Consider the following 27,772-nt stretch of genomic DNA (forward strand, 5'->3'; position numbering starts at 1 on the left):
CACTACCAGTGTTTATGATTCAGTGGGAGCAGGAGATGGAGTGGGTACATGTGATGCTGATCCCGCTGGTCCACACTTGGAGAACCACTGACGTATGGGACTATGGATCATGGTTAGAGAAGATGGTAAAATTATGAGGAAATCTGTGCCGTTTCTGAAGTATTGTGTCACTTTTGATATGTGAAGATTCTGATGCTGTCCATGGACATGAAGGCTTTAGTGGTCATTTGTTCGTTCATGTCTGTTTACCTTCCAGGAGTGGAATGGGTTTGTTCGAATACAGCCACTCCCTTCACCTGCCCCCTCTCCTCCAGTGACAGTGGTTGACAATCATCTAAAAGGCTACCAGTTGGGGCTCAGTCAGTCAAGCATCTGCCTTCAGCTCAGGTCATGATCTCAGGTTCCTGGGATCGAGCCCCGCATCAGGCTCCCTGCTCAGCGGGAAGCCTGCTTCTCCCTCTCCTCCCTGCATAGGCTCTCTCTCACTATCTTTGTTGCTATCTCTATCTCTCTGTCTCTCTCTCTCTCTCAAATAAGTAAATAAAATCTTTAAAAAAAGGCTACCATTTGGGGCGCCTGAGTGGCTCAGTCAGTTAAGCATCTGCCTTTCCACTCAGGTCATGATCCCAGGGTCCTGGGATCGAGCCCCATATCGGGCTCCCTGCTCAGCGGAGAGCCTGCTTCTCCCTCTCCCTCTGCCTGCCGCTCTGCCTACTTGTGCTCTCTATCTCTCTGTCAAATAAATAAATAAAATCTTTAAAAAAATAAAAATAAAGGGCTACCAAGTACTTTGAAAGATACCGATTCAGGCCAGTTCAGGGAATAAAGTAAGAACTTAGTAAGAATGTATGTTTTCCACTATTTTTAATACAAGATGCTATAAAACATTAATGTTTTATCCTCCTATATTTTAAAAAGGGATACTACTCAAAAAAAGGAATACTAATCACTTTCTTGTTTTTCCTTTATTTTATTTTTATATTTAGATTTGCAAGTTCAGTGCTAAAGAATTTCTTCATTGCCTTTTCTAAGCACTTGTCCATAGTCTGCACTCAGTGAGATGTATTTCCTACATCATGGTCTTTGGGTAAATAATAGAAGGACTTCAACTCTAGACGTCTAGACATAATCATGTGAATAACCACACACACAGACACAGGTACACACACAGAGAATCATTGAAAATCACCCTCAAAGAGAAGAAGAGAGATTTACTCTGTTTGTTTTATGCTTATTTTAAATAAGTGTAACTGTTTTTCATCCTCACCTTTAATTAGCAGGTTCCTTTGGCGAAGATACCGTTTCTCTTGGTTTAAATCTTATGTCATGTCACTTTCATGACTCCAGAGACTAAGTTCAAGTTAGGCCTTGGAACTTCTCACTAGTTGGTTATGGTTATGTCATCTTAGGGTAAAATTATAAAGAGTGTATACGTTCATAGCCTACTTCTGGAGAAATATAGTACTGTTTGCGTCCTTTGTTTTTAGACTCTCCTTTCTGAAAATACTAAGAAATTACAGCATACATCTGCATAAACAACCATATATATTTTTCCTGAAATAGGTTATTTCTTACTTGTCCCACTTAAATTTATTTTTGGCAAAGAAACTCTTTTCCCTTAATTTGTTTGGTTTTTTTAGCAAGCAATGATAAATCTAAAGTTATCCTCCAAATAGTAAGATAAGATTCCCATTTGCTTATAATATAGAGATGTTAATTTGTAATACTCACTTTATAGCAAATACATGTTCTTTTAAAAACAGAATTGTCAACACATTATTAACATAGGAAATTTGGGCAAGATTTTAATTTTTCCTTGTAAATACTTTCCATTTTAGAGATCTAAAGTGAATGATAAAAGTAGGAATATCCAACTTGGCATCTTTATATTCTGCATGTTAAATAATTGCATTTTGATGTATACCATAACATTCCAACTGATAGGTTGTGGGGCCAGAAGATTTTTTTACATATTTAAAAACTTCCTTTTATGTTTGTCAGGTTTCAAAAAATTTAACCGGTATGAATGTATAAATAGATTGGTATGGAGAACTGACATAATTTAAAGTGTGGAACACCTTTAGAACTGATAAGAGGGTTATGTGCAGGACACAGTGGGCAAAGAACTAAATAGGATTCATATGTGTAGGGAAAAACCAGAAGGATACACATAAAATATATTTTTGTTGTAGTTGTTTTGTTTATTTTTGTAGATAACAATTATTTTTTTCTTTTACTTTGTTGTGTCTGTCTGTATTTGATAATTCATGTCGCATTTGTAACATTCTTAAAGGAAAGTCCGTGATTAAAAACATCCTAATTATGAAGGTCATTGAGCATAAGGACATATTGAAATGTTATCTTCCTTGAAATTGCTAGTAGAAACTTTGAAGTATTTTTGGTTTTGGTGGTCAAATTGTACATTTATTTCAGAAAGTAGGAGTGGCAAAAGAGTTTTCAAGCTATGAGATTGATGTCTACATTATTAAACAGACATATAATAGGTGCCCATTAACTTACTAGTTTAGTGAGCCTAGATTTATTATTTTTTTATCAGGCTGTGTTTAAAAGATGTCAAAGAACTATTAATAACTTTGCACTGACAGGACTCTAGACTATTCTGTAGATTTTTTTTTTTTTTTAAGTAAGCCCTACACCCTGCTTGGGGCTTGAATTCATAACCCTGAGATCAAGAGTCACATGTTCTACCAACTGAGCCCTGTGGATGTATTTTAAAATTCTCCCTGACTCCTGTTTCTAAATTAGGGTCAGTCATGGCATGTTTGTAAGATGGTAATGTATTTATGACACTATCCTTTTTACTTTCCCTACTCATCTATCTTACTTCACATATGGGCTGCCATTTCTCCATTTCTATTGCCCCTACCCCTCTTGGTGGGGGATAATAATTATAACTTCCTTAGTAGATATTTCCCTCCCCACTCAGTTTGTTCTCCTTTTCAAATCAATTCTATGGATTGTTGCCATATTAAACTTAATAAGGAATGAATTTCCAATCTAGACTTCAAAGGACTCTATGAATTACCCCTAAAATGCTTTCAAATTCAATTTTCTCCTAAATCTCTTTCATGAGCTGTGTACTCTGGCTGGACTTAACTATTCATCTTTTCCTAAACATCCCCTACGCATCCCCTTATCTGTACCTGTATGCATATAGGCAGAGCGTTTTGCACGAAGTGGCCCAGAATAGGTGCTCAGAGAGTGGCTGGCCTTTCTTCCTCTTTAGTTGTCCATATTTTCACTACACCTACTGTGAAAAAAAAAAAAAATCCTGAAAAAATGCCACTGCATTCATAGAACCTTCCCTAAAATACCCTTACTGGAACTCATCTGCCCCTCTCTTTTATGGTCATAGCACTTGGTTGTAGCATTCATGACTGTTAACGTTTCTACCCCATGACATAGCGGTTTCTGTACTTCTCTTTATTGAACTGAATGCCCCTGAAGTTCATGGTTTGGGTGTCTCCAGTGTTACCTAATATGCACTTCCACTTTGTACTAGGTGCTCAATAAGGATCTATTTAATTAAGGAATAAAACCTGTAGCGTCCTGGAGATCCTTAGTGGATTCCCCTATTGAACTGAGCAGAAATCCTTTTTATGATGATTTCTTGCCAAAATTCAGAATTCAGGTTTTTGAAATTGTGGTCTCAGGAAAGGTCATTTAAAACTATCACTAAATAATCATTTGTATTTTTTTAACCATTAAAAAAATACAAATTCTGACTTCAGGAAAAAAGTATTTTCTGTCTTATTTTTATGCATAAAAAATACATGTACCCAAACATGTACATTTTTCTCCAAAATTTCCCTTTGGGCTATACTTAGTAACAGTGTTATTTTTCTTAAGGAAATGTTTTCATTGATTGGAATAAGCAAAATTCTAATTATCAGGCCTACAAAAACCTAGACCTACAGAATTTCTGGAAGTGGAGATTGGAAATCTGAATTTTTATAAGCTCCAGGGATTTATGCAAGCAAATCTTGAGAATTGAAGATTTAATAGGCTATTTATCTTAAAGAATAGTGACATTTTTTTTTTTTTTAAAGATTTTATTTATTTATTTGACAGAGAGAGACACAGCGAGAGAAGGAACACAAGCAAGGGGAGTGGGAGAGGGAGAAGCAGGCTTCCCGCGGAGCAGGGAGCCCGATGCGGGGCTCGATCCCAGGACGCTGGGATCATGACCTGAGCCGAAGGCAGACGCTTAACAACTGAGCCACCCAGGCACCCCAAAGAATAGTGACATTTTAAGAGCTATTTTTAATTACTAATTTCTAAATGAAGTGCTAATGTTACAAATATTAGCTGAAGTCCTGACAGTTCTAAGGGAGTAATGGGTTGGTTTTCAGGGGCTAACTTGTTCCTTACAGATACTGAGCCCCCTTCATCTCTAGATGGTTGGTTCTGTTCTCAAGCTATGTGAGACTGGTTTAAGAGTAGAAATCAGGAGTTCAAATAAAATCAATTAAAATTTTGAATATTATTTGTTTGTAGAAAAACAGTTGGGGCTGAAAGTCAGCTTATTCTTTGGTGAGAACGAAAGGCAAGTATGTAGAAGTGAGGAAGAACTGAGAGGAGTAAAAATCACATTTGCTTGCACTTTAGTTGGGTTACTATTGGATTTCACTCCATTAAGGGCAAGGAGTTTCCATTTTCTTCTGACAAGTATAAAAATAAGAGTGATTGGCAGTAACATTAATTACTAAGTAACCATTATTCAGAACTACCTTATTAGGAATGGGAATTGCCATCCCAAGCCTGTCTAAAGGATGTTCATAAACTACATTAATTATCAAAGATAGCAAGAAACAGCAAGTAAAAAATTGCCTACCAGATTAAAATTCCCAATATTTCAATTAAAACAAGCTATTGAACATATAAGTGCAATGAACCTTGTAACACGTATGAATTATGTTCTGGGCTTGGGAAATAGCATCGCAGTGTCTCCACCTGATAGAGTAAATAGCATCCCATTCATTAATAAAGGCTGTCAGTGCAAATGTTAAAAGGCTGTTGGAGTGAATGCACACACAGCACTCATCAACACTCCGTTGGGCTCCTAGGTCATTTCCTCTTTTGCCCTCAACCTCTTCATCAAGTTTCAATGTCAATGGCGCCTTTGTGAAGGAAAGGAACTTCCTGCTGCTTTCCTTACTAAATTGAACCAAGATTAGACAATGATTATTGTGAGCTTCCATTTGATCCTTAAGTTACTTTATATTCCTCTGATGTCAGCCATCCTTGCTTTCTTATAAAATACATGGACAATTTCAGCGCAGCTGTCATGAAGATCAACTTTTATGTGAGAACTGGATATACGTCTTCTCAATTATTCACTGTATTTCTGCATGTGATTCATTCCTTTTTTGTCATAAGATTTTTTTAACATTTCTAATATATTTTCTGCTATATGACAACATATGATAATTGCTCACTTGCTGTTTCTTGTATTCTTGATAATTAATACGATGTATGAATATCTTTCAGGTAAGTTCGGATTGGCAAGGATAATACAGGGCAATGGTGAAGAATTGATACAGTAACAAAAATATGTAAAGAGTAGCAGAATATGCCACCCCAAAATATGCCATTTTAGCATAAAGATTATTTTGAGCTAAAGGACTTGAAAAACAGCAGATACAAGGGTATTCTATGAGTATTCCCTTTTCTTTCTGAAAATAGAAGATAAAAACTCCCATGTGAAAGATGCCCTCCTTGTACCAGGAAAAAATAGTAACATTCTTTGATGAGGAGTCATAGCTGAGAGAATTCTGCACAAACAGACCTTGTTAAAATAATTCTTATCTTCCTTTAACCTCCCCACATAATTTGGTTACTTTTCCACAATTGCTTCTCTTTGTTCAACCTAATAAAAAAGGTCTTTAGATTTTGACATGTCTTTGAATCTTTGTTTCCTTATGAGGTTCCTATGTTACGTAAACCTTATATAAATTGGTATGCTCTCCTCCTGTAAATCTGGCTTATGTCCATTTACTTATCAGGCCTCGTCAAGAAACTCTAAATTTTGCTTCCCCTATATATGTGAAGAGAAAAATCTTATATCCTCCTATACACTTGCCAGAGAATAATACCGCATTACATATAGTAAAGCCAATGGTTTTTTTGTTTTTGTTTTTGTTTCCTTCTACCCCAATACCTTTGTTATTCTTCCTAAAATAACTTCTTGCTAAGATGGGGCTAGTCTTAGCCCATGGTTTGTATCTTCCACCTCTGGAAAAATGTTATGAAGCTAATCCCACCCCTAAATATTCTGTGTGTTTTTGGCGGTGGGGAAGGGTGTTACTCAGTGGCTCATGGACCTGCACAATCAGCATTATTGTTGCCCTTTTTAGATCTGCAGAATTTAAATCTCTTGTGTGGGGCCCTGCAGTCCTTGTTTTAACAGTCTCTCCAGCTGATGCTTATACACAGTGAAGTTTGAGAAGTCCTGCTTTGATCGCACTTTGTATCACTGACTCCTTTAGGAAATATTTGAGTACTTTTCAAATCAAGGAGCTAGTCTAAGTGGATCAGATAGGACTCCTCTCCTGAGAGACTACACAACTATTGTCAATAAATATTTGAAGTGGCTGTTGTCTTAAGAGATTCAGACAAAGTACTATGAACAATTATATGAGATAAAGATTCTTTCCAACTAAAATGCTTTAATGAAATGTTATAGAGGGGTGGGATTGCAGCAGGACTTTGATAGATGAATGGGTGTGGAGCTGCAGATGCTGGGAGAAGGAAAGGCCCACGTTATAGAAGACAGAAAACACAAAAGAATAATGTGGGACCATAGGCAAGGGCAGAGAATAGCAAGTGGTTGAATCCGAGTGATGCATAAAGCTTATAAATGCTTATGGTTGGAAATAGAAATGTAGAGTAAGGCTATTCCAGAGAAGGTTTTGAAAGAAAGTCTAATACATGTGTATTCTAAGTCATTTTTCTACATTTTCAGTTTAATCTCAGAAAAAAACTGCTCTCAGTACACAATGAAAATTCCTTAAAGGCTTAACTTCTTTGTATCTATAGCTCCTAGCATGGCTCCTAACAGACTTTAAAGGCTCGATATATATTGTTAAGTAAATAAGCAAATCTTTATTTGGAAAGTCAAACATTTAGAGCTTCCAAATATACTGAAGGCAAATAGAAGTTGTAACTCCATATACAGTTTTACACATCTGCTTGAAAAATTAAAAACTCCCAAGGGAAGTTTAGATGGTCCACTACGTCCAAATAATAGACCTGCAAAATAATGGTGTTTGTCTAAATAATCATTTTTTCTGATTTATGAAAGTATGGCTACAATGAAATGCTTTTTGAGAAATTAGAAAAATGTGAGCATATGCTTTACATGTGTTCATAAGCCTAATATTGGATTCTACTTCACCTTTTTATGGGCAACAGGCAGTTATAATTTTGGCAAAATTCTCAAACTTTTGTCGAAAAGAGAAGGTTATGAGTTTTTCTAGAACAGATATCATGTTTATTCATCTATCTCACATAGTGTCTTGCACATATAGGTGATCAATAAATGTTTTGATTTTTTTATTTAAATAAATACCCAGAGAAGAGCTTGGGACAGCCAGATTTTAGAAGGTTTTAAAAACATTACAAAGTAATAATGGTTATGACAGAAATAAAAATTTCTGGATTAAAAAGGATGCATTTGCAATGGTCGATGGAGGTGGGAATTTTATTACCATGCGGGGAAAATACGCAGTCAGCTGTGCTGGGAAGTCAGAGGGACAGCAGAATGACCCATGCACATCTATAATCATAATTTTACTGTTGCCCTGGGATTTGGACAGTGACTAGAGACAGTTATGAAGCCTTATTTTGTGAACACAGTATCTCCATCTTAAATGAGCCATGGTAAGTGCAGTAATGTTCCCTTCCCTCCCTGGAAGGGATCAAGTTACATTTAGGGCTCCAAGATAGTGTTAACACTGTAATGGGACAGATTGGGGTGTTTTGTTTTGTTTTGTTTCCTTCTTCTTCTTTTACAACTGTGCCTCAGCAATATAGCCAAGTTTGTGGCTTAATTACCCCTCTATGAGTCTCCAAGGAGAGTTCCTTTTCACAGAGCTTTCAGAAGAAATGGAAATAGAAATAATGAATATCTCACCCACTTTTTTGTTGTGAAAAGTAAGAAATGAGCAGTCACCTCAGCCTGTAGAGTAGCTAACAGGCAAATCTGTTTCATGCAGCAGGGCTAGAATTTTATAATCTTGAAAAGAAAATAATAGTTTTGGGTGAAATGAACAAGTTCTTTCTCTCGTCCACTTCTTTTTTCTCTTTTCTTCCAAAAATGATTGACAGCTCTATTAAATATCTCCTTGGCTAAGCAGGAAGACAAATGGTTTGTCACGGAAACTGCTTATCCCAGAAGACATTAAACCTTTGTCTGCCATCCCCCATGCGCTGTCAGTGGGGGCAAGGAAGGTAACTTGTTAGAATCGGAGTCCTTTCCTCCTTTCTGTACGCAGATACAGAATCCCATTTCGTATGGTGGGACTAGCCAACTCCAGATGCTCAGATCTTTTTTGGGGATTTTGAAGTAAGCATGAAGGGTAAAAACTGTCATTTTGAATTATTTGTAGGCTATGATTTAAAGCACTGTGTCCTTTTAATGATTCAAAAACCACTTGCAATATAGTGCCATGTAAGAACACTTTGAACTTCCTAGAATTGAAACACTCTTTTTCCCAATAACATTTCATATTACAATTTCAAAATAATAAAACCCCATCTAAATCCCTAGTATATGCTAAGGAAAATGTTAATAAATCATATAGCTTCTTCTCTCTCTCTCATTAACTCTCACCCCTCTACCACCCCCTCCCCAACCAACTACCACCACCCAAAATATAAGCTCCAAGAGAGAAGGTTTTTTTTTTTTTTTGTCCAGTTTGTCAATACATGTTTCCTCTGCTTAAGATTGAGCCCAGCACTTAATAAGTGAAAATATTTTTTAATAAATTATTCCCATGTTATTAATAAGGAGCATGTGGGTTATATTCTACTCAAAGTCGCAGAGCTACATGGAGCTGAATTTCATTCTCAGACTGGGAGAGAAAGATGTTCCTTTTGTAATACTCACAAAAAAAACCCTAGGTGCTAGCAGCCCTTATACCAGAGATTCTCTGACCTGAAACGATTAGCTCAGTTTTCTTGAATTAAGGAACTGTGGAGCCAGGGGGCCAAACAAGTTCTCTGACTCCAGCTATGCTTTCCTTATTATATCAAAAAAGTAGTGTTTACTTTTTGGCCAGTGGTCTATACCCATTTCAGAGGTATAGGGTGCTGAGGAGGTAGAAGTTCTCTTTGAAAAACTAGTCAAAACTCTAAACTTTCTCCAGACACACACACATACACACACACTTTTCTACACAATTTTTAAAAGTTCACAAGAGGACCTGAAGCAAAGATTAAGAATTCTTAACTTAGACATTGCTTTTGTATAATCATTAGTCTTGCCTACTATGAGCCAGTTTTGAAATTGTGCTAGAACACCTCCTTTTCCTCATAAGCACCTATACTTGATTTTTAATGCAGAATCTGAAAACAAGTTCAGTTTTTCTCACTAGCTCTGGAAGCCTCATGGGTCAGTGTTCTGGTGTTCTATCCCTCCTTTGTCCCCTGGTCAGCTCCTAGTACTCTACCCTCCCACAATGAGCACTGAGAAGTACACACTGCAAGGGCAAATTTTATTCATAAGAGTGCGGCTAGTTTTGAGGTGTCCCTCTTTTTGTCTTAAACGGTGTAGCCATGATGTCAGGATTGTGACAGTTCCAAACATACGTAACACAGGGAAATTCATTCATAATAAAATGGAAGATATGTACCTAATTTTAATATGTAGATTTAGCTTGAAATCTCAGTAGAGATTTTTAGTATTTGAAAATAAAATCTACTCATGAATGTATTTCCTCTTTGGATTGAACATCCTGCTTTTGTTCCTAGGAATCTAAATTAACAGAATGATAAACTTTTAAAAATCAGAAAACATTTATAAGCTGGACTTATGCTCTTAAGACCTGATTTACTGACCCAATAATTGGTCAGGAGTACATTTAGCCAAGGAGCCTACTTTTGATCCAAAAAGGAAAATAAGAATATTTGTTATGGAATTTCATGGTTGCCATTGAGAAAATCTCCAAATGGTAAAGGACATCACTAAAAAAGTTCTTAACAACTCACTGGAATTTGGTCTAACATCTTTTTCGAACTAGTCATTATTCACAAAGAGAATTACAGAGTGATCTTCTTACTAAGCAAGTTTTTGTTTGCTTCGAGATAAATGATTTTCATAGTGGCATTTCCTGGTAGCTTCATTATAGCCACATAAAGACTATTTCCTGGACAATAGTTACTTCATTTGCTTATATCTTAAATGGCTCATGGATTTTTCACCTCTTATTTAAATCTCTTAGATATGAGTTGTAATACAGCACATAAATGAGATGAGAATAAGGTCTTAGCAAAGTATTTTATACTAACAAGTATAATTATCATGTGTTTTTGCTCATTTGTTATCTAAATCCTGATTGCATTTCTACCCTGAATCTTGACACAGTAATTTGTATCTCAATGCATTCCTAATTTAAGCATTAAAAATAAAGGCAAAATCTGTTTTTGGTTCTTGAATAAAAAGCACCATGGCACCATAATTGTAATTAGGGACAAACACTGCTGTGGTTTTCTTATTATAGTGATAGATAAATACTATAACTACATTGTTGTCTCCTAAATGAAGTATAATAAGCTCTGTCAGCAGAAGATGGTTCTTTTTTAGATACGAATACATTTTGTCCTGTAAAAACAAAAATCCATTTTGCTGCTATTAATTTCTTATTATTTATTAGTATACATTTAAATCATATTCTGTAAGATAGCTTCACATTGTCCTGCATCCTTTGGTCCCAAAGAAATTTCCCCCCTCCTACCAATGTATAGTAACTAGGATAACAGAAATCTAGTCAATTTGAGTATTAAAGACAAGCATAGAAGTTAATCGATTGGGAATAGCTGTTGGTCATATGCTTGAGATCATCTCACCTCATTTCATTCTTTGTTAATGTATTGATTGTTCATTGCCTGATTTGTAGGGTAGAGTGGTAACTTACCTATAGAGAAATGAAAAAATGACAAGATCAATCTCCACTGGCTGTAGTATAAATTGTCACTAATTTAAAAGTCATATCCAAGCAGGTGATTCAATCACTGGTGTGTGGAGACTCCACCTCAAGCTGTTATGCACTCCTTGATTCTGGGTTGAGAAATCTTTTCCTCTACCAGGCCTTTGGGAATATCACAGGTTCATTAATTTTCAGTTTGCTTTTACAGCAAGATTTCTCATGCTTACAAAAAGGGAACTGAACTCTGTGCCCCTTAGTAATTTGGTTTTTTGTGTTTGGGATGGACGGCAGGGGGATACATTGGAATGCATTTATATCCAATCAATATTTATTACTTATACAATATGGTAAGGTAAAACCTGGCAGCAGTTAAGCCACGGGCTGTTATAATCTTCCCAAATTCTGTTATATGAGCAACTAGAGGAAAAATGAATAAAGGTACAACCCCACACCTTAGAGCTTCTTTGTAGAGATCAAATGGGCACTTGTAGAAAACATCTGGGGTACTGTGTCCTCTTCTTCCTCTGATTCCTCCATCTTCTATACCCACATACATGTAGGCGCAGCTTTCTGGGCAATATGAAACACATACATCATTCCAGGTAGCACACAACTTCAGCAGAAAATTATGGCTGCAGAGAGTACATTTTGAACTCTCCTGCAGCTGAAAAGCTGTTTACTGTAGCATTAGTTGATTTGAGCGGGGGAGATTCAAGTCAGATTCATTCTTCTTCTTTGCATGCCGAGAAGGCGGAGGCCACCCAGAGCCTCCCAGCCCGCAGCTGTTTCAGAGAACCACTTTTCTGCTTCTGAGTACAGAGGTGGTGCCATCTGCACTGCCTGAGGCTTTCTGGTGGGCACATTCTGTACTCTGCTACAGGCTTTTTAATTAACTGAAAGCTAGCTAAAGGGATGCTCAGCCATTGAATCTAGAGACTAAGAAAAACAAAATCACAGAAGATGAAGAAAATGAACATTTTTTATTATCGGGAGACTAATATTCTGCAACAGTAACTTGGACGCAGGCCCGGTGTTTTGAGCCAGCCACCAGGGAACAAGATCAGTTGCATAAGGACAAAAACATTTATGCTGTATTAAGAAGGGGAGCAAATCATCATAGTTATGCAAAGCAGACTGAGCATTATGCTATAGGGCTCCATCCATAAAACATAAGTGTTTGATTATCATAAAGGTAAAATGCATTTGCTAAAATAGAGTGCCCTGGAAAGTAGAATGCACCACACAGTTTACTTTTGATTTTGCTGGAGGTGTTTTCTAAATAGCTCAATTAAAATAATTTTCTCTACTTATGAGTTAAACTCACATAAGTACAAATCTGTGCATATAATGGCATAATTCAAACCTACATCCATATCTAAGAACCGTAGAAAAAATTTCATAATTCTCTCCTTTCATACTGCTTCTGCCCACTCCCTTCCTTGTGGTCCTCCTTCACAATATTCCCCCCCTGCTCCCACCCCAGCATACCTACCTCTCCCTGCTCTTCTGGGATTTTCGCTGCCATCTTACAGAAGGCTTTTTTTTTTTTTTTTGTAGTTTTTAATTTTATTTTATTATGTTAGTCACCATACAATACATCATTAGTTTTTGATGTAGTGATCCACGATCCATTGTTTTCGTATAACACCCAGTGCTCCATGCAGTACGTGCCTTCCTTAATACCCATCACCGGGCTAACCAATCCCCCCTCTAGAACCCTGTTTGTTTCTCAGGTCCATAGTTTGTTTCTCATGGTTCATCTCTCCCTCCCAATTCCCCCCCCCCATTTTTCCCTTCCTTCTCCTAATGTCCTCCATGTTATTCCTTATGTTCCACAAATAAGTGAAACCATATGATAATTGACTTTCTCTGCTTGACTTATTTCGCTTAGCATAATCTCCTCCAGTCCCATCCATGTTGATGTAAAAGTTGGGTATTCATCTTTTCTGATGGCTGAGTAATATTCCATTGTATATATGGACCACATCTTCTGTATCCATTCATCTGTTGAAGGGCATCTCAGCTCTTTCCACAGTTTGGCTATTGCAGACATTGCTGCTATGAACATTGGGGTGCATATGGCCCTTCTTTTCACTACATCTGTGTCTTTGGGGTAAATACCCAGTAGTGCAATTGCTGGGTCATAGGGTAGCTCTATTTTTAAATTTTTGAGGAACCTCCACACTGTTTTCCAAAGTGGCTGTACCAACTTACATTCCCACCAACAGTGTAAGAGGGTTCCCCTTTCTCCACAACCTCTCCAACATTTGTTGTTTCTTTCCCTGTCCATTTGGCCATTCTAACTGGTGTAAGGTGGTATCTCAGTGTGGTTTTGATTTGGATTTCCCTGATGGCTAATGATGATGAACATTTTTTCATGTGTCTGTTAGCCATTTGTATGTCTTCTTCAGAGAAGTGTCTGTTCATCTCTTCTGCCCACTTTTTGATTTGATTATTTGTTTTTTGGGTGTTGAGTTTGAGAAGTTCTTTATAGATTTTGCATACCAGCCCTTTATCTGTAGTGTCATTTGCAAATATCTTCTCCCATTCTGTGGGTTGCCTCGTTGTTTTGTTGACTGTTTCCTTTGCTGTGCAGAAGCTTTTTATCTTGATGTAGTCCCAAAAGTTCATTTTTGCTTTTGTTTCACTAGCTTCTGGAGATGTATCTTGAAAGAAGTTGCTGTGGGCAATGTCAAAGAGGTTACTGCCTATGTTCTCCTCTAGGATTTTGATGGATTCCTGTCTCACATTGAGGTCTTTCATCCACTTTGAGTTTATCTTTGTGAGTGGTGTTAGAGAATGGTCGAGTTTCATTCTTCTGCATGTGGCTGTCCAATTTTCCCAGCACCATTTATTGAAGAGACTGTCTTTTTTCCATTGCATGTTTTTTCCTGCTTTGTCAAAGATTATTTGACCATAGAGTTGAGGGTCCATATCTGGGTTCTCTATTCTGTTCCATTGGTCTGTATGTCTGTTTTTGTGCCAGTACCATGCTGTCTTGGTGATCACTGATTTGTAATATAGCTTGAAATCAGGCAACATGATGCCCCCAGCTTTATTTTTCTTTTTCAACATTTCCTTGGCGATTCGGGGTCTTTTCTGATTCCATACAAATTTTAGGATTGTTTGTTCCAGCACTTTGAAAATGTCATTGGAATTTTGATCGGGATGGCATTGAAGGTATAGATTGCTCTGGGTAGCATAGACATTTAAACAATGTTTATTCTTCCGATCCATGAGCATGGAATATTTTTCCATCTTTTTGTGTCTTCTTCAATTTCTTTCATGAGTGTTCTGTAGTTCCTAGAGTATAGATCCTTTACCTCTTTGGTTAGGTTTATTCCGAGGTATCTTATGGTTTTTGGTGCTATTTATTGTAAATGGAATCGTTTCTTTAATTTCTCTTTCTACAGTTGCGTTGTTAGTGTATAAGAAAGCAACTGATTTCCGTGCATTGATTTTGTATCCTGCCACATTACTGAATTGCTGGATGAGTTCTAGTAATTTCGGGGTGGAGTCTTTTGGGTTTTCCACATAAAGTATCATGTCATCTGGGAAAAGAGAGAGTTTGACTTCTTCTTTGCCAATTTGAATACCTTTTATTTCTTTTTGTTGTCTGATTGCTGTTGCTAGGACTTCTAGTACTATGTTGAACAACAGTGGTGAGAGTGGGCACCCTTGACGTGTTCCTGATCTTAAGGGAAAGGCTCTCAGCTTTTCCCCATTGAGGATGATATTTGCTGTGGGTTTTTCATAGATGGATTTTATGAGCTTGAGGAAGGTTCCCTCTATCCCTATACTCTGGAGAGTTTTAATCAGGAAAGGATGTTGTATTTTGTCAAATGCTTTTTCTGCATCAATTGAGAGGACCATATGGTTCTTCTCTCTCCTCTTATTGATGTGTTCTATCACATTGATTGATTTGCGAATGTTGAACCACCCTTGCATCCCGGGGATAAATCCCACTTGGTCGTGGTGGATGATCCTTTTGATGTATTGTTGGATCCTATTAGCTAGGATTTTGTTGAGGATTTTGGAATCCATATTCATCAGGGATATTGGTCTGAAATTCTCCTTTTTGATGGGGTCTTTGCCTGGTTTGGGGATTAAGGTAATGCTGGCCTCATAGAATGAGTCTGGAAGCTTTCCTTCTGTTTCTATTTTTTGAAACAGCTTCGGTAGAATCGGTATTATTTCTTCTTTGAATGTTTGGTAGAATTCCCCAGGGAATCCATCAGGCCCTGGACTCTTGTTTTTTGGGAGGTTTTTGATCACTGCTTCAATCTCGTTACTGGTTATTGGTCTATTCAGGTTGTCAATTTCTTCCTGTTTCAGTCTTGGCAGCTTATAGGTTTCCAGGAAGGCCTCCATTTCATCCAGATTGCTCACTTTATTGGCATATAGTTGTTGATAATAATTTCTAATAATTGTTTCTATTTCCTTGGTGTTAGTCATGATCTCTCCCCTTTCATTCATAATTTTATTAATTTGGGTCCTTTCTCTCTTCTTTTGGATAAGTCTGACCAGTGGTTTATCAATCTTACTAATTCTTTCAAAGAACCAACTTCTAGTTTCGTTGATCTGATCTACTGTGTTTCTGGTTTCTAATTCATTGATTTCTACTCTAATTTTAATTACTTCTCTTCTAAGGCGTGGCTTAGGCGTCATTTGTTGCTTTTTCTCTAGTTCTTTAAGGTGTAGAGTTAGTTGGTGAATTCGGGATTTTTCTATTTTTTTGAGTGAGGCTTGGATGGCTATGTATTTCCCCCTTAGGACTGCCTTTGCAGTATCCCATAGGTTTTGGACCGATGTGTTTTCGTTCTCATTGATTTCCATGAATTGTTTAAGTTCTTCTTTGATTTCTTGATTGACCCAAACATTCTTGAGCAGAGTGGACTTTAGCTTCCAAGTGTTTGAATTTCTGCCAAATTTTTTCTTGTGATTGAGTTCCAGTTTTAGAGCATTGTGGTCTGAGAATATGCAGGGAATAATCTCAATCTTTTGGTATCGGTTGAGACCTGATTTGTTACCCAGTATATGGTCTATTCTGGAGAAAGTTCCATGTGCGCTCGAGAAGAATGAGTATTCTGTTGTTTTAGGGTGGAATGTTCTGTAAATATCTATGAGGTCCATCTGGTCCAATGTATCATTCAAAGCTCTTGTTTCCTTGTTGATTTTCTGCTTAGATGATCTGTCCATTGCTGAGAGTGGAGTATTGAGGTGTCCTACAATTAACATATTGTTATCAATATGACTATTTTGGTTAACAGTTGGCTTATGTAAATGGCTGCTCCCATGTTGGGGGCATAGATATTTACAATTGTTAGATCTTCTTGTTGGATTGACCCTTTAAGAATGATGTAGTGTCCTTCTGTGTCTCTTATTACAGACTTTAGTTTAAAATCTAATTTGTCTGATATAAGAATTGCTACTCCAGCTTTCTTTTGAGGTCCGCTGGCATGGAAGATGGATCTCCATCCCTTCACTTTCAGTCTGGATGTATCTTTAGGTTCAAAATGAGTCTCTTGTAGACAGCATACGGATGGGTCCTGTCTTTTTATCCAATCTGCAATGCTGTGCCGTTTTATGGGAGCGTTAGGCCATTCATGTTGAGAGTGATTATTGAAAGATATGAATTAATTGTCATCATGTTGCCTGTGAAGACGTTGTTTTTATAGATTGTCCCTGTAAATTTCTGTTGTAGATCACTCTTGGGGTCTTTCTCCTTTTATAGAACCCCCCTTAATATTTCTTGCAGGGCCGGCTTAGTGGTCACATATTCTTTCAACTTCTGCCGGTCGTGGAAGCTCTGCATCTCTCCATCCATTCTAAATGAAAGCCTTGCCGGATAAAGTATTCTTGGCTGCATGTTCTTCTCATTTAGTACCCTGAATATGTCTTGCCAGGCCTTTCTGGCTTGCCAGGTCTCTGTGAATAGGTCTGACGTTATTCTGATGTTCCTCCCTCTGTACGTAAGGAATCTCTTCCCCCTAACTGCCCTTAAGATGGTTTCCTTGGTTCTAAGATTTGCAAGTTTTACTATTAGATGCCGGGGTGTTGGCCTGTTTTCCTTGATCTTAGGAGGGGTCCTCTCTGCCTCTAGGACTCGAATGTTTGTTTCATTCCCCAGATTAGGGAAGTTCTCAGCTACGATTTGCTCAAATACATCTTCTAGCCCTCTCTCTCTCTCCATTCCCTCCGGGATTCCAATGATTCTGACATTGGAATGCCTCATGGTGTCACTTATTTCTCTGATTCTATTTTCACGGATTCTGAGTTGTTTTTCCCTGGCCTCCTCTTTTCCCTTTTTATCTATTATACTGTCTTCCAGATCGCTTATTCTCTCTTCTGTCTCAGTTACCCTAGCTGTTAGATTATCTAGATTGGATTGGATCTCACTGATAGCATTTTTAAGTTCTGCCAATTCACCTTTTATTTCTGCCCTTAGAGACTCTATGTTGCCATTAATTGATTTCTCCATTCTAGCTATTGTCTTCACAATTGCTAGCCTGAATTCCATCTCTGACATCTTGGTTATGTCTGCATCCATTTGTAAATCTGCAGCATAAGTCATAATCTCTGAGTCTTTTCTGTTTTGGGGGCTCCTCCTCCTAGTCATTCTGTTGATGGGTGTTTGAGGGGATGTATGGAGTCGAAATTATTGACCAGAACCCAAGCAAGATGCACCTGTTTTCTTGGGACCTTAGGGTTGCTGGCCTCTTGTTTTCCCAGCCTGTCTTCTGCAGGAGGGGCCTGCCGCGCTGTTACTCAGTCAACCCTGTTTGGGCGGAGTTGCCCTGCGCCCCTGTGGTGCAGGATGGGTTCAGTGGGAATCAGTCTTTGGGGCTTTTGTTCTCTGGTGCCTTTCCCTGGCGGCTTTCCGCGTCTCTTCCGCAAGTCAGAGCAGAAGAGACCGTTTCCAACCCTCTGCCTCAGAGCAGAGAGACCTCAGTCTGTTCTTCAGTGAGCTCTCCAGGCCACACTGTCTCCGTTTCTGTCCATGCTGCTATAAACTGCAGCGGCCTGGGTTGTGCACCCCTCCGCAGCGCTCCCAGTCCTGCCTCCAGGTCGGGGCACGTCTCTGCCCTTTGTGCTTCTAAAACCGCCAGCCGCTCCCAATTCGCACGCGCGACTCTGCCGCTTGGGGTTTCCACCCCCGGGGGTTGCAGTTCACCAGCACGACCCCGGCGCACCGGGTTTCCGTCTCGGAGGCTGCAGTTCGCGTGCGCGCGACCGTCGCTCTGGTTTCTGTCCAGGGGGGCTGCAGTTCCCATGCGTGCGACCCCGCCGGTCTGGTTTTCCACCCCAGGGGCTGCCCTAAAGTTCTTTCCCGACGCTACCGGTCTGCGAGTCTGTGCCCCGTCCGCAGCGCGCGAGGCTGTCACTCACCAGCGGTGTAGGATCCCCACATCCAGGCACCCTCCCGCTGCCGTTTATCCTCCGATATCTGCCCGCAGAATCACGGCTCTCCGCTTCATACCTCAAAACCAACTGCCTGCGATATTCTGTTTATAGAGATCCAGATCTTCTTACATCTCAGGCTGGTTTCGTGGGTGCTCAGAGTGGTCTGGTAGTTATCCAGCTCAATTCCGGGGACCAGTTGAAATAGGGTCCCCTACTCCTCCGCCATCTTTCCCCTCTCCCACTCCCAGAAGGCTTTTTTAAAGCAGTAACATAAGTTATTCAAAGGTCAGTTTTGATGGAATTATAGTAAAAAAGACATAGTTATTGTTATTAATACTCAACGCTTGCATACCATAAGTACTGTTCATCACAATTACTCTTTTTTTCAGACTCCACCATGAATAACTCTGAAAAAATCTATGTGCCTGGTCTGATACAGCTCTGAGGCAACCAAGTTGTATTTTCCTTTTGATTTTTAAAAAAGAGGGAAGAAAATGGACCACTGCTGTCAGATTTAGTCTGTGTAAATAATCCTCATTGTTGATAAGAAAAGATTCCATAAAAAGACAGGATTTGTTAGTCCAACAATTTCAATCAATAGTCTTGGACAATGTATATTCCTGGAATTAACCAGTATTTATTGAACATATTGAATCAAATAAATTACTACTTCTTCATGGGTTTTCATCTTGAATCCCAGTTTCAACTCTAAGCTTCTACTCTGCCTTTCTAAAGGCTTGTTGGATGTATCTCTTTGCAGTCAGCTCTGCTCTCTCACTTAGCAACACTTTTACCACTAAACGGACTTCCCTTTATGACTACCTTTGATACGATTTGGCATCATTAATGGGATGAATCTACCAGCAGCCAACATTCACAAGTTTGGTGATTCTCCCATCTCCCTCTGATCGTGTGTCTCATTTGGGTTACTGTCAGCTGGGGTCCTTGAGAGAATGCAATGAGCACTTCTCTGCTCTCCCTTATTAGACAGGTAGTGTGAATAAAATATAAGTTCTTGTTTTTTAAGCTTCTGAAATTTTGTGGCTTTTTGTTATCACAGAATAATCTAGTCACTCCAACTAATATAATCCTACTGAAGTTCTAGATAAATAATTTATCTCTCAAGAATAGTAACAATTTAATGTCTTCCTTTTAATTAACCATATTTTATAGGTTTTTCTTGCCATAGAGCACTAGCCAAAACCTGTGCTATATTATTGTAAGAGTAAGGATATGGTACAATGGTACTGGTATGGTACTGGTCTTGTTCCTCATCATAAAGAAAATACCATTTACTATGTGGTTTACCTTGAGCAATTTTGTCCATACTGTAAGATGAAAATAATTTTCTCTTCCACTCCTAGTTTGCTAAAAAAGAGTTTAGATTTAAAAAAAAATTTTTTTGAAAGAGAATTCTTTCTCACTTTCATGTACAGAAAATTCAACAGTGTACACTTAGCCCAATTTAGTGGCCAGTACTTTAGCCTTTGCCTTTTCCAATTTGGCAATGTGAGCTACCAACTTTGGACCCAGGATGTTGCCTCCCCGGTGACGGCAGGTCCTATATCTGTCATTGCAATTGGTCCCAATACGTTCCACCAGCTTAGCCAGAGCTCCTTTTTCTTCTGAGTTAACCTGTGTGAAAGCAACAGTGGTGCAGGTCTTCCTGTGGACCATATATCCCAGCCTGGTCTTCCCCCTTGATAATACAGTAGGGAACCCCCATCTTGTGACACAGAGCAGGCAGGAAGACAACCAGCTCAATGAGATCCACATCATGTACAATCATTACCAGCTGAGCCTTCTTGTTTTCCACCAAGGTGGTGACAGGAAAATCCCCAGCTCGAAGGACAGGCAGCCTCTTAGTGGGTACATCCTCTTTCCCAGCAGTTTTCTTCTCAGCTGGGGGCAACAATCTCTGCTGCTTCTCTTGCTGTATTTGTGGGCCAGCTTAAGCATTTGAGGAGCTGTTTGGCGTTCCAAGGCCTGGGTGAACTGGGTAATCAGGGGAGGCACTTTTAGATGCTTAGAGAGAATAGTCCTTCTCCATTGCAGCCAGATATAGCAAAGCCGTTTGACAAAGTGGGTAAGGTCCCCTTTGGGCTGGATGTCCTGTCTGATGCCAGAATTCTTGGGCCTTTTCTCAAACAGGGGACTGACCACCTTCTTGGCCTCCTGCTTCTTGATGACAGCAGGGGCCAGGGCTGCATTCTTCCCCTTCGCCTTCTTTATTTTAGGCATCTTGGGTGGCTGGAGGAGAGTGCTAGATTTTATTTTTAAATCATCATTGGGTTGTTGAATTTTATCAAATGATTTTTCTACATCTATTGGCAGGCAGATACAGTTTTTCCTCTTTCAATTTTTTAATGTGGTAACTTTATTACTTGATTTTTCTAATGTTAAAAGAACTTACATTTCTAGGTTTACTTTAACCTTACTATCCTTTAAAATGTATTGCTGGATTCAGTTCATTAACGTTCTTTTTAAATTTTTGTCATTTATAGTCTTGATCGAGATTGGTCTGTAGTTTTCTTTGCTCATATTTTCCTTGAGAGGTTTAGGAATCAAGATTATAAAATGAGCTGGAAAGTATTCTCTGTATCTAGACCCTAGAGAAGTATATATAAGACTGAATGTATTCCATGTTTGTACAATTCATAAATGAATAAATATTCACATAGTGGGGTTGTACTAAACTTTTTTAATGATGAAGGGATGTTGAAACTGTTTGGTGACCAGTGATACATATAAAAGATATAAATTCCCTAGTTTAGCATTGGAGGTACTCTACAGTCTAGCTTTGATCAGATCTTAAGACTCAGGGAAAATACTATTCTTAATTTCCATTAGCTATATTACTTTTCTTTTCATAAATTAGTACAATTGATATTTTTAAATCCACAAGAGAAATTGTATGGTCTCTGGCAAAATCTTATCCATTTTCAGATGAATTTATCTGGACTCAAGAAGGTTGAGTTAGTTCTCCAAAGTCATGTAACTAAGGAGTCACCCTTTAAGTTCTAACCTCCCCTGTGAGGTTGTCTCTCGTTCTTCTCGCCACTTTCCTGCGCCGCTGCAGTTACAACACACTACACCAAACTCATCATCTCTCACAACACAGACCTCCTCAGAAGACTGATAGTACTTAAGACAGCTCGTTATTTATGTGGGTAGAAAAGGCAAGGTATACTATAAGCATACAATAAATACTTGTGGATTGGATGCACAATTGAATGAAGGAGTATGTCTCTGTGTTCCATTACATTGTAAACTTCCTGACGACAAGTTCGATGCACAGAAGGTGCTCAGAACATGTACATTAAGTAAGGAATGCATGAAATAAACCATATAGTTTGGAATAAACCATAAAGTGCTAGAACCAACCCAGTGATTTTTTTCTACTTTCTCTTCCTACCCTGTAGCCAAAAGGCATGAATTCACAAACAATATATGTTTGAAACACCTTTATTTTCTGAAAGAGAACTGATTATTCAGAAAGAGTTAATAGGAGAAGGGATTCCCTAAGGAGATTTTTTTTTTTCTAAAAACAGCCTGTTTTGAAAGGCTGCCTCAGGGATTGTTTCGCTAAATGCTCACAGCAAAATGCAGACTAACAGGCATCCATGTGTTCTTCATGTAACCAAAAGGACTATGCTATTCATGTGTGTGAGTTTATGTGGAACAAGGTAGGATATAAATAAATATTTACAAAGTATAATCAAAAGTGACATGTGCTTCCACAGTTAGAAATCATGAGTTGTGCAAAAAGACTGGAAGTGTGGTATTTTCTTTAATTAAGCATTTACAAATTAACAGCACAACCTAACATATTTTATTGAAAAGCTAAGATTTTAAATAACTGAAGTTTATAATGTGCTCTTTGTTTTTTATTTATCTGTGCATTTCCAGAGTGCCTATCAGTTATGGAAAATGAAAATGTAATTGAGACACCATCCTAAAAAGTTGAGTCATTCGTGTTTTATAGAGGACACAAATGCAGACAAATTTCATGTATTTGGGTGTGATCCTCATTATCACATGGTTGTGAATCAACTCATGTAGAGATTCTCTAGGGCCATGAAAGCAGCATGTACCAAGGCCCAGTGAGAACCTTTAGAAGGGCTGGAGAGAAAATGTGATGCAAAAGTATTTGGACTTTATTTATATTCTGAGATGACAAGTTTGGATGTTATTCAAGAAATTATGGAGTGGCAGGAATAATATCAGTTTATATTGTTTATAATTTTTTCAGTATAGTATATGGTTATGAAAAGCTGTATTGGGTAGTAGGTAAGATCATGGACTCTGAAGTCAGATTGTGTGGGTACGCACCCAGCTCTACTTTTTTTTTAAATTTTTTTATTAACATGTAATGCATTATTTATTTCAGGGGTACAGGTCTGTGATTCATCAGTCTTACACAATTCACAGTGCTCACCATAGCACATACCCTCCCCAATGTCTATCACCCAGCCACCCCATCCCTCCCACCCCCCTCCACTCCAGCAAACCTCAGTTTGTTTCCTGAGATTAAGAGTCTTTTATGGCTTATCTCCCTCTCCAGTTTCATCTTGTTTCATTTTTCCCTCCCTTCGTCTATGATCCTCTGTTTTGTTTCTCAAATTCCTCATATCAGTGAGATCATATGATACTTGTCTTTCTCTGATTGACTTATTTCACTTAGCATAATACCCTCTAGTTCCATCCACGTCATTGCAAATGGCAAGATTTCATTTTTTGATGACTGCATAATATTCCATTGTATATATATATACCACATCTTTCTTTTCTTTTCTTTTCTTTTTTTAAATTTTATTTTATTATGTTATGTTAATCACCATATATTACATCATGAGTTTTTGATGTAGTGTTCCATGATTCATTGTTTGCATATAACACCCAGTGCTCCATGCAGGACGTGCCCTCTTTAATACCCATCACCAGGCTAACCCATCCACCCACCCCCTCCCCTCTAGAACCCTCAGTTTGTTTTTCAGAGTCCATCATCTCTCATGGTTCATCTCCCCCTCCGAGTTCCCCCCTTTCCTTTTTCCCTTCCTGGTATCTTCTTCTTCTTTTTTTTTTAACATATAATGTATTGTTTCAGAGGTACAGGTCTGTGATTCAACAGTCTTACACAATTCACAGCAGTCACCATAGCACATATCCTCCCCAATGTCTATCACCCAGCCACCCCATCCCTCCCACCCCCCACCACTCCAGCAACCCTCAGTTTGTTTCCTGAGATTAAGAATTCCTCATATCAGCGAGATCATATGATACATGTCTTCCTCTGACTGACTTATTTCACTCAGCATGATACCCTCTAGTTCCATCCACGTCGTTGCAAATGGCAAGGTTTCATTCCTTTTGATGGCTGCATAATATTCCATTGTATAAATATACCACATCTTCTTTATCTATTCATCTGTCGATGGACATCTTGGCTCTTTCCATAGTTTGGCTATTGTGGACATTGCTGCTATAAACATTGGGGTGCATGTACCCCTTTGGATCACTACATTTGTATCTTTGGGGTAAATACCCAGTAGTGCAATTGCTGGGTCATATGGTAGCTCTATTTTCAACTTTTTGAGGAACCTCCATACTATTTCCCAGAGTGGCTGCACCAGCTTGCCCTTCCCCCAGCAGTGTAGGAGGGTTCCCCTTTCTCTGCATCCTCGCCAACATCTGTCGTTTCCTGACTTTTTAATTTTAGCCATTCTGACTGGTGTGAGGTGGTATCTCATTGAGGTTTTGATTTGGATTTCCCTGATGCCAAGTGATGTTGAGCACTTTTTCATGTGTCTGCTGGCCATTTGGATGTCTCCTTTGCAAAAATGTCTGTTCATATCTTCTGCCCATTTCTTGATTGGATTCTTTGTTCTTTGGGTATTGAGTTTCATAAGTTCTTTATAGATTTTGGATACTAGCCCTTTATCTGATATGTCATTTGCAAATATCTTCTCCCATTCTGTCAGTTGTCTTTTGGTTTTGTTGACTGTTTCTTTTGCTGTGCAAAAGCTTTTTATCTTGATGAAGTCCCAATAGTTCATTTTTGCCCTTGCATCCGTTGTCTTTGGCGATGTTTCTAGGAAGAAGTTGCTGCGGCTGAGGTCGAAGAGGTTGCTGCCTGTTTTCTCCTTTAGGATTTTCATGGATTCCTGTCTCACATTGAGGTCTTTCAACCATTTTGAGTCTATTTTTGTGTGTGGTGTAAGGAAAGGGTCCAGTTTCATTCTTCTGCGTGTGGCTGTCCAATTTTCCCAATACCATTTGTTGAAGAGACTGTCTTTTTTCCATTGGACATTCTTTCCTGCTTTGTCAAAGATTAGTTGACCATACAGTTGAGGGTCCATTTCTGGGCTCTCTATTCTGTTCCATTGATCTATGTGTCTGTTTTTGTGCCAGTACCATACTGTCTTGATGATGACAGCTTTGTAGTAGAGCTGGAAGTCTGGAATTGTGATGCCGCCAGCTTTGCTTTTCTTTTTCAACATTCCTCTGGCTATGCGGGGTCTTTTCTGGTTCCATACAAATTTTAGGATTATTTGTTCCATTTCTTTGAAAAAAGTTGATGGTATTTTGATAGGGATTGCATTAAATGTGTAGATTGCTCTAGGTAGCATCCAGCTGTACTTCTTATAAACTGTGTGACCTTTAGCAAGTTTCACAACTTCGCACTTTCTTCATCTCCAAACAAGGACAGTAATTGTAACTACCTCCTTGGGTGGTTTGGGGATTGAGGAGTTAATAAACGTAAAGCACTTAAGACAATGCCAAGCATACTGAAGCAGCATATATGCTAAGTTGATGATGATGATGATGATATAATATTAAAATAGAATTAATAGTGAGCTCCATAGTTGGCAGTGGGGAAAGTATTTAGAGAAGCAAGATTTCACCTTAAAGAAAATGACTTTGAATAATTACCAGATATGTTATATTACTCCTTCTCTCTTCTCTTCTGGTCAAACTGGGATCAGACATAAGTCTTGTTAAACAAAGGCATTGGAAAGAAATGTGACTGGAATATAAATCTGGAATTCAGATAACTGAGATTTGGAATGGATAAGAAAATGTGACCTTACAGCAGCAACTTCTTCTAAGAAGTTCTTTTTATTTCCTCCTATCAAATAGATGAAGGGATTATAATATGTGCTAAGAGGAGAATAACATTGAAGAGAGAAGATTTGGGAAGTTTACATGAGGAAATCTTTGTGAAAGGCTCTCTTTCAGTCAGCTTCCATCTTAATTAACTCTCTTGGAATGGCAGTCAACACAGTTCTTCAAATAGGCCCTAAACACTTGCTGTTAAATATTATGCTACACATGACTGCTAGGGGTGGGGTGTTGAGAGATAAATAGTTCTAAATGTTCAAAGCAAATAGATCCCTTTTTAGTAAGATCACTGTGGAACAGCGTGAAACATGGTCTGAAATTGGAAAGCACTGGGACTGTGTAGTCCAGATACATGCTCAATAGTCCAAGGCAAGAAATGGTGAAGTTAGAGACCATGTCAGTAGAGAGGGAGACGAATCTGAGGACAGACAATGTTCCAGGTTCATTGACAGCATGTGAGAATGAGAGAAGTATATTGGGTAGATGTGGAGAGTGTTCATTTTCCTTGAGAGCACAGAAGTTGAGGCTGTTGCTTGGGCAAAATAATTAAGTGAGAGGCATATTAAGTTTATGTTGTCTGGAGCTGGTCCTATTTATGATCAATTGGAAATATGTTAGAATTTCTGAAAAGAATGTGTCTGGAAATTTCATCAACCTGGAGCCAAAGGCAAAAATGGATAAAATCACCAAGAGAAAAGCATGTGAAGCAACCAAAAGAGGGGAACAATAGCATAACCCTGGAAAACCTCAACATTCAAAAGGAAGTTGAAAAAGTAATACAAAAGGAAAGATATGCAAGTCTTCCTTCAATGATCTCTTTCTTCCTCCTTCCCTTATATATTGATGTTCCCAGGGTTCCATGCTCAACCCCTGTCCTTTAATGTATACACCTATCTCTTCAGCTCAGAAGCCAAAGAGCCAACTACCTACTAGACATTTCCACTTCAACATCCCCCAGGCAATTCAAGCTCCTCCACAGAGCCCTTCATCTGACCCTATTGAATCAGAAAACTCCTTTTATGACCCCTCTTTTAGTGAAGGGCACTATCATTCACCCTGTGGCTCAAGTCTAAACAATGTTCTGGATCATTCTATGGTACTTCCCCTTCCACATATTCTACATTTAAGTTTACCACATTCCAAGAATTCTATACCCTTTAGAGGTTTCTAACCCACTCCTTGCTCTTTTTTTTTTTTTTTAAGATTTTATTTATTCGTTTGAGACAGAGAGATAGAGAGAGAGAGCACGAGCAGGGGAAAGGCAGAGGGAGAGGGAGAAGCAGGCTCCCCGCTGAGCCAGGAGCCAGACGTGGGGCCCAGGATCTTGACCTGAGCCGAAGACAGACGCTTAGCCATCTGAGCCATCCAGGCGTCCCTACTTGCTCTTAATAACCAAAGTAACTCCCCCTTGAGTGAGGCTTTCATATTTTGTTACTCTGGTTGCTGTGCAGCTTCTTAATTGTGTGTTCTGCAGGCTCATCTCCTTCTGTACTGCCCCTATGACTGTTTATGTCATTTCCCTGCATTAAACATAGTACTGATTTACCGTGGATAAAATTCAAATTCCTTGGAATTGGATATAATGATACTTTGGGGCTTGGCTACCTATTGAGCTTTATCTTTCACAATTTTGTTAAGTGTGAAACCCCTAATATTTATACCATGATGGCTTGAATTTCAGAATGATCTGATATAACTGATCATGCATATGTATTTGATTGCTTCAAATGTCTAAATCAGTGGTTATCAACTATGGCCTATGGGCCAAATCCAGGTAGGCATCTGCTTTTATAAGAAAAGTTTTATTGGAATACAGCCATGCCTCTTCCTTTACATGTTATCTGTGGATGCTCTCTCACAGAGTTGAGCAATTGTGATAGACATTATCTGGCTCCCCAAATCTACAATGGTTACTCTCTGGCCTTGTACAGAAAAAGCTTTCCTAACTTGGATCTAAGCTGATGTTGTAAATACTAAGGAAACTTGATGCAAAACAGGATTTCAGAAGTCAAGGGATGTTGTTTTGGCAGAGAACTATTCATCAACTTAATACAAGTGCATACGTTTAAAACAACAAC

General features: G+C 38.6%; 1 long non-coding RNA gene and 1 pseudogene across 1 annotated transcript in view; one reads left to right on the plus strand and one right to left on the minus strand.

The window, feature by feature from the left end:
* LOC144379775 (uncharacterized) overlaps window positions 1-27,772 on the plus strand; it is a 66,713-nt gene that overhangs the window by 32,595 nt on the left and 6,346 nt on the right. The window lies entirely within an intron of this gene.
* LOC118546788 (large ribosomal subunit protein eL8 pseudogene) lies at window positions 20,028-20,813 on the minus strand (annotated as a pseudogene).

The sequence above is a fragment of the Halichoerus grypus genome, chromosome 13, assembly GCF_964656455.1.
Source record: "Halichoerus grypus chromosome 13, mHalGry1.hap1.1, whole genome shotgun sequence".
Taxonomy (NCBI): domain Eukaryota; kingdom Metazoa; phylum Chordata; class Mammalia; order Carnivora; family Phocidae; genus Halichoerus; species Halichoerus grypus.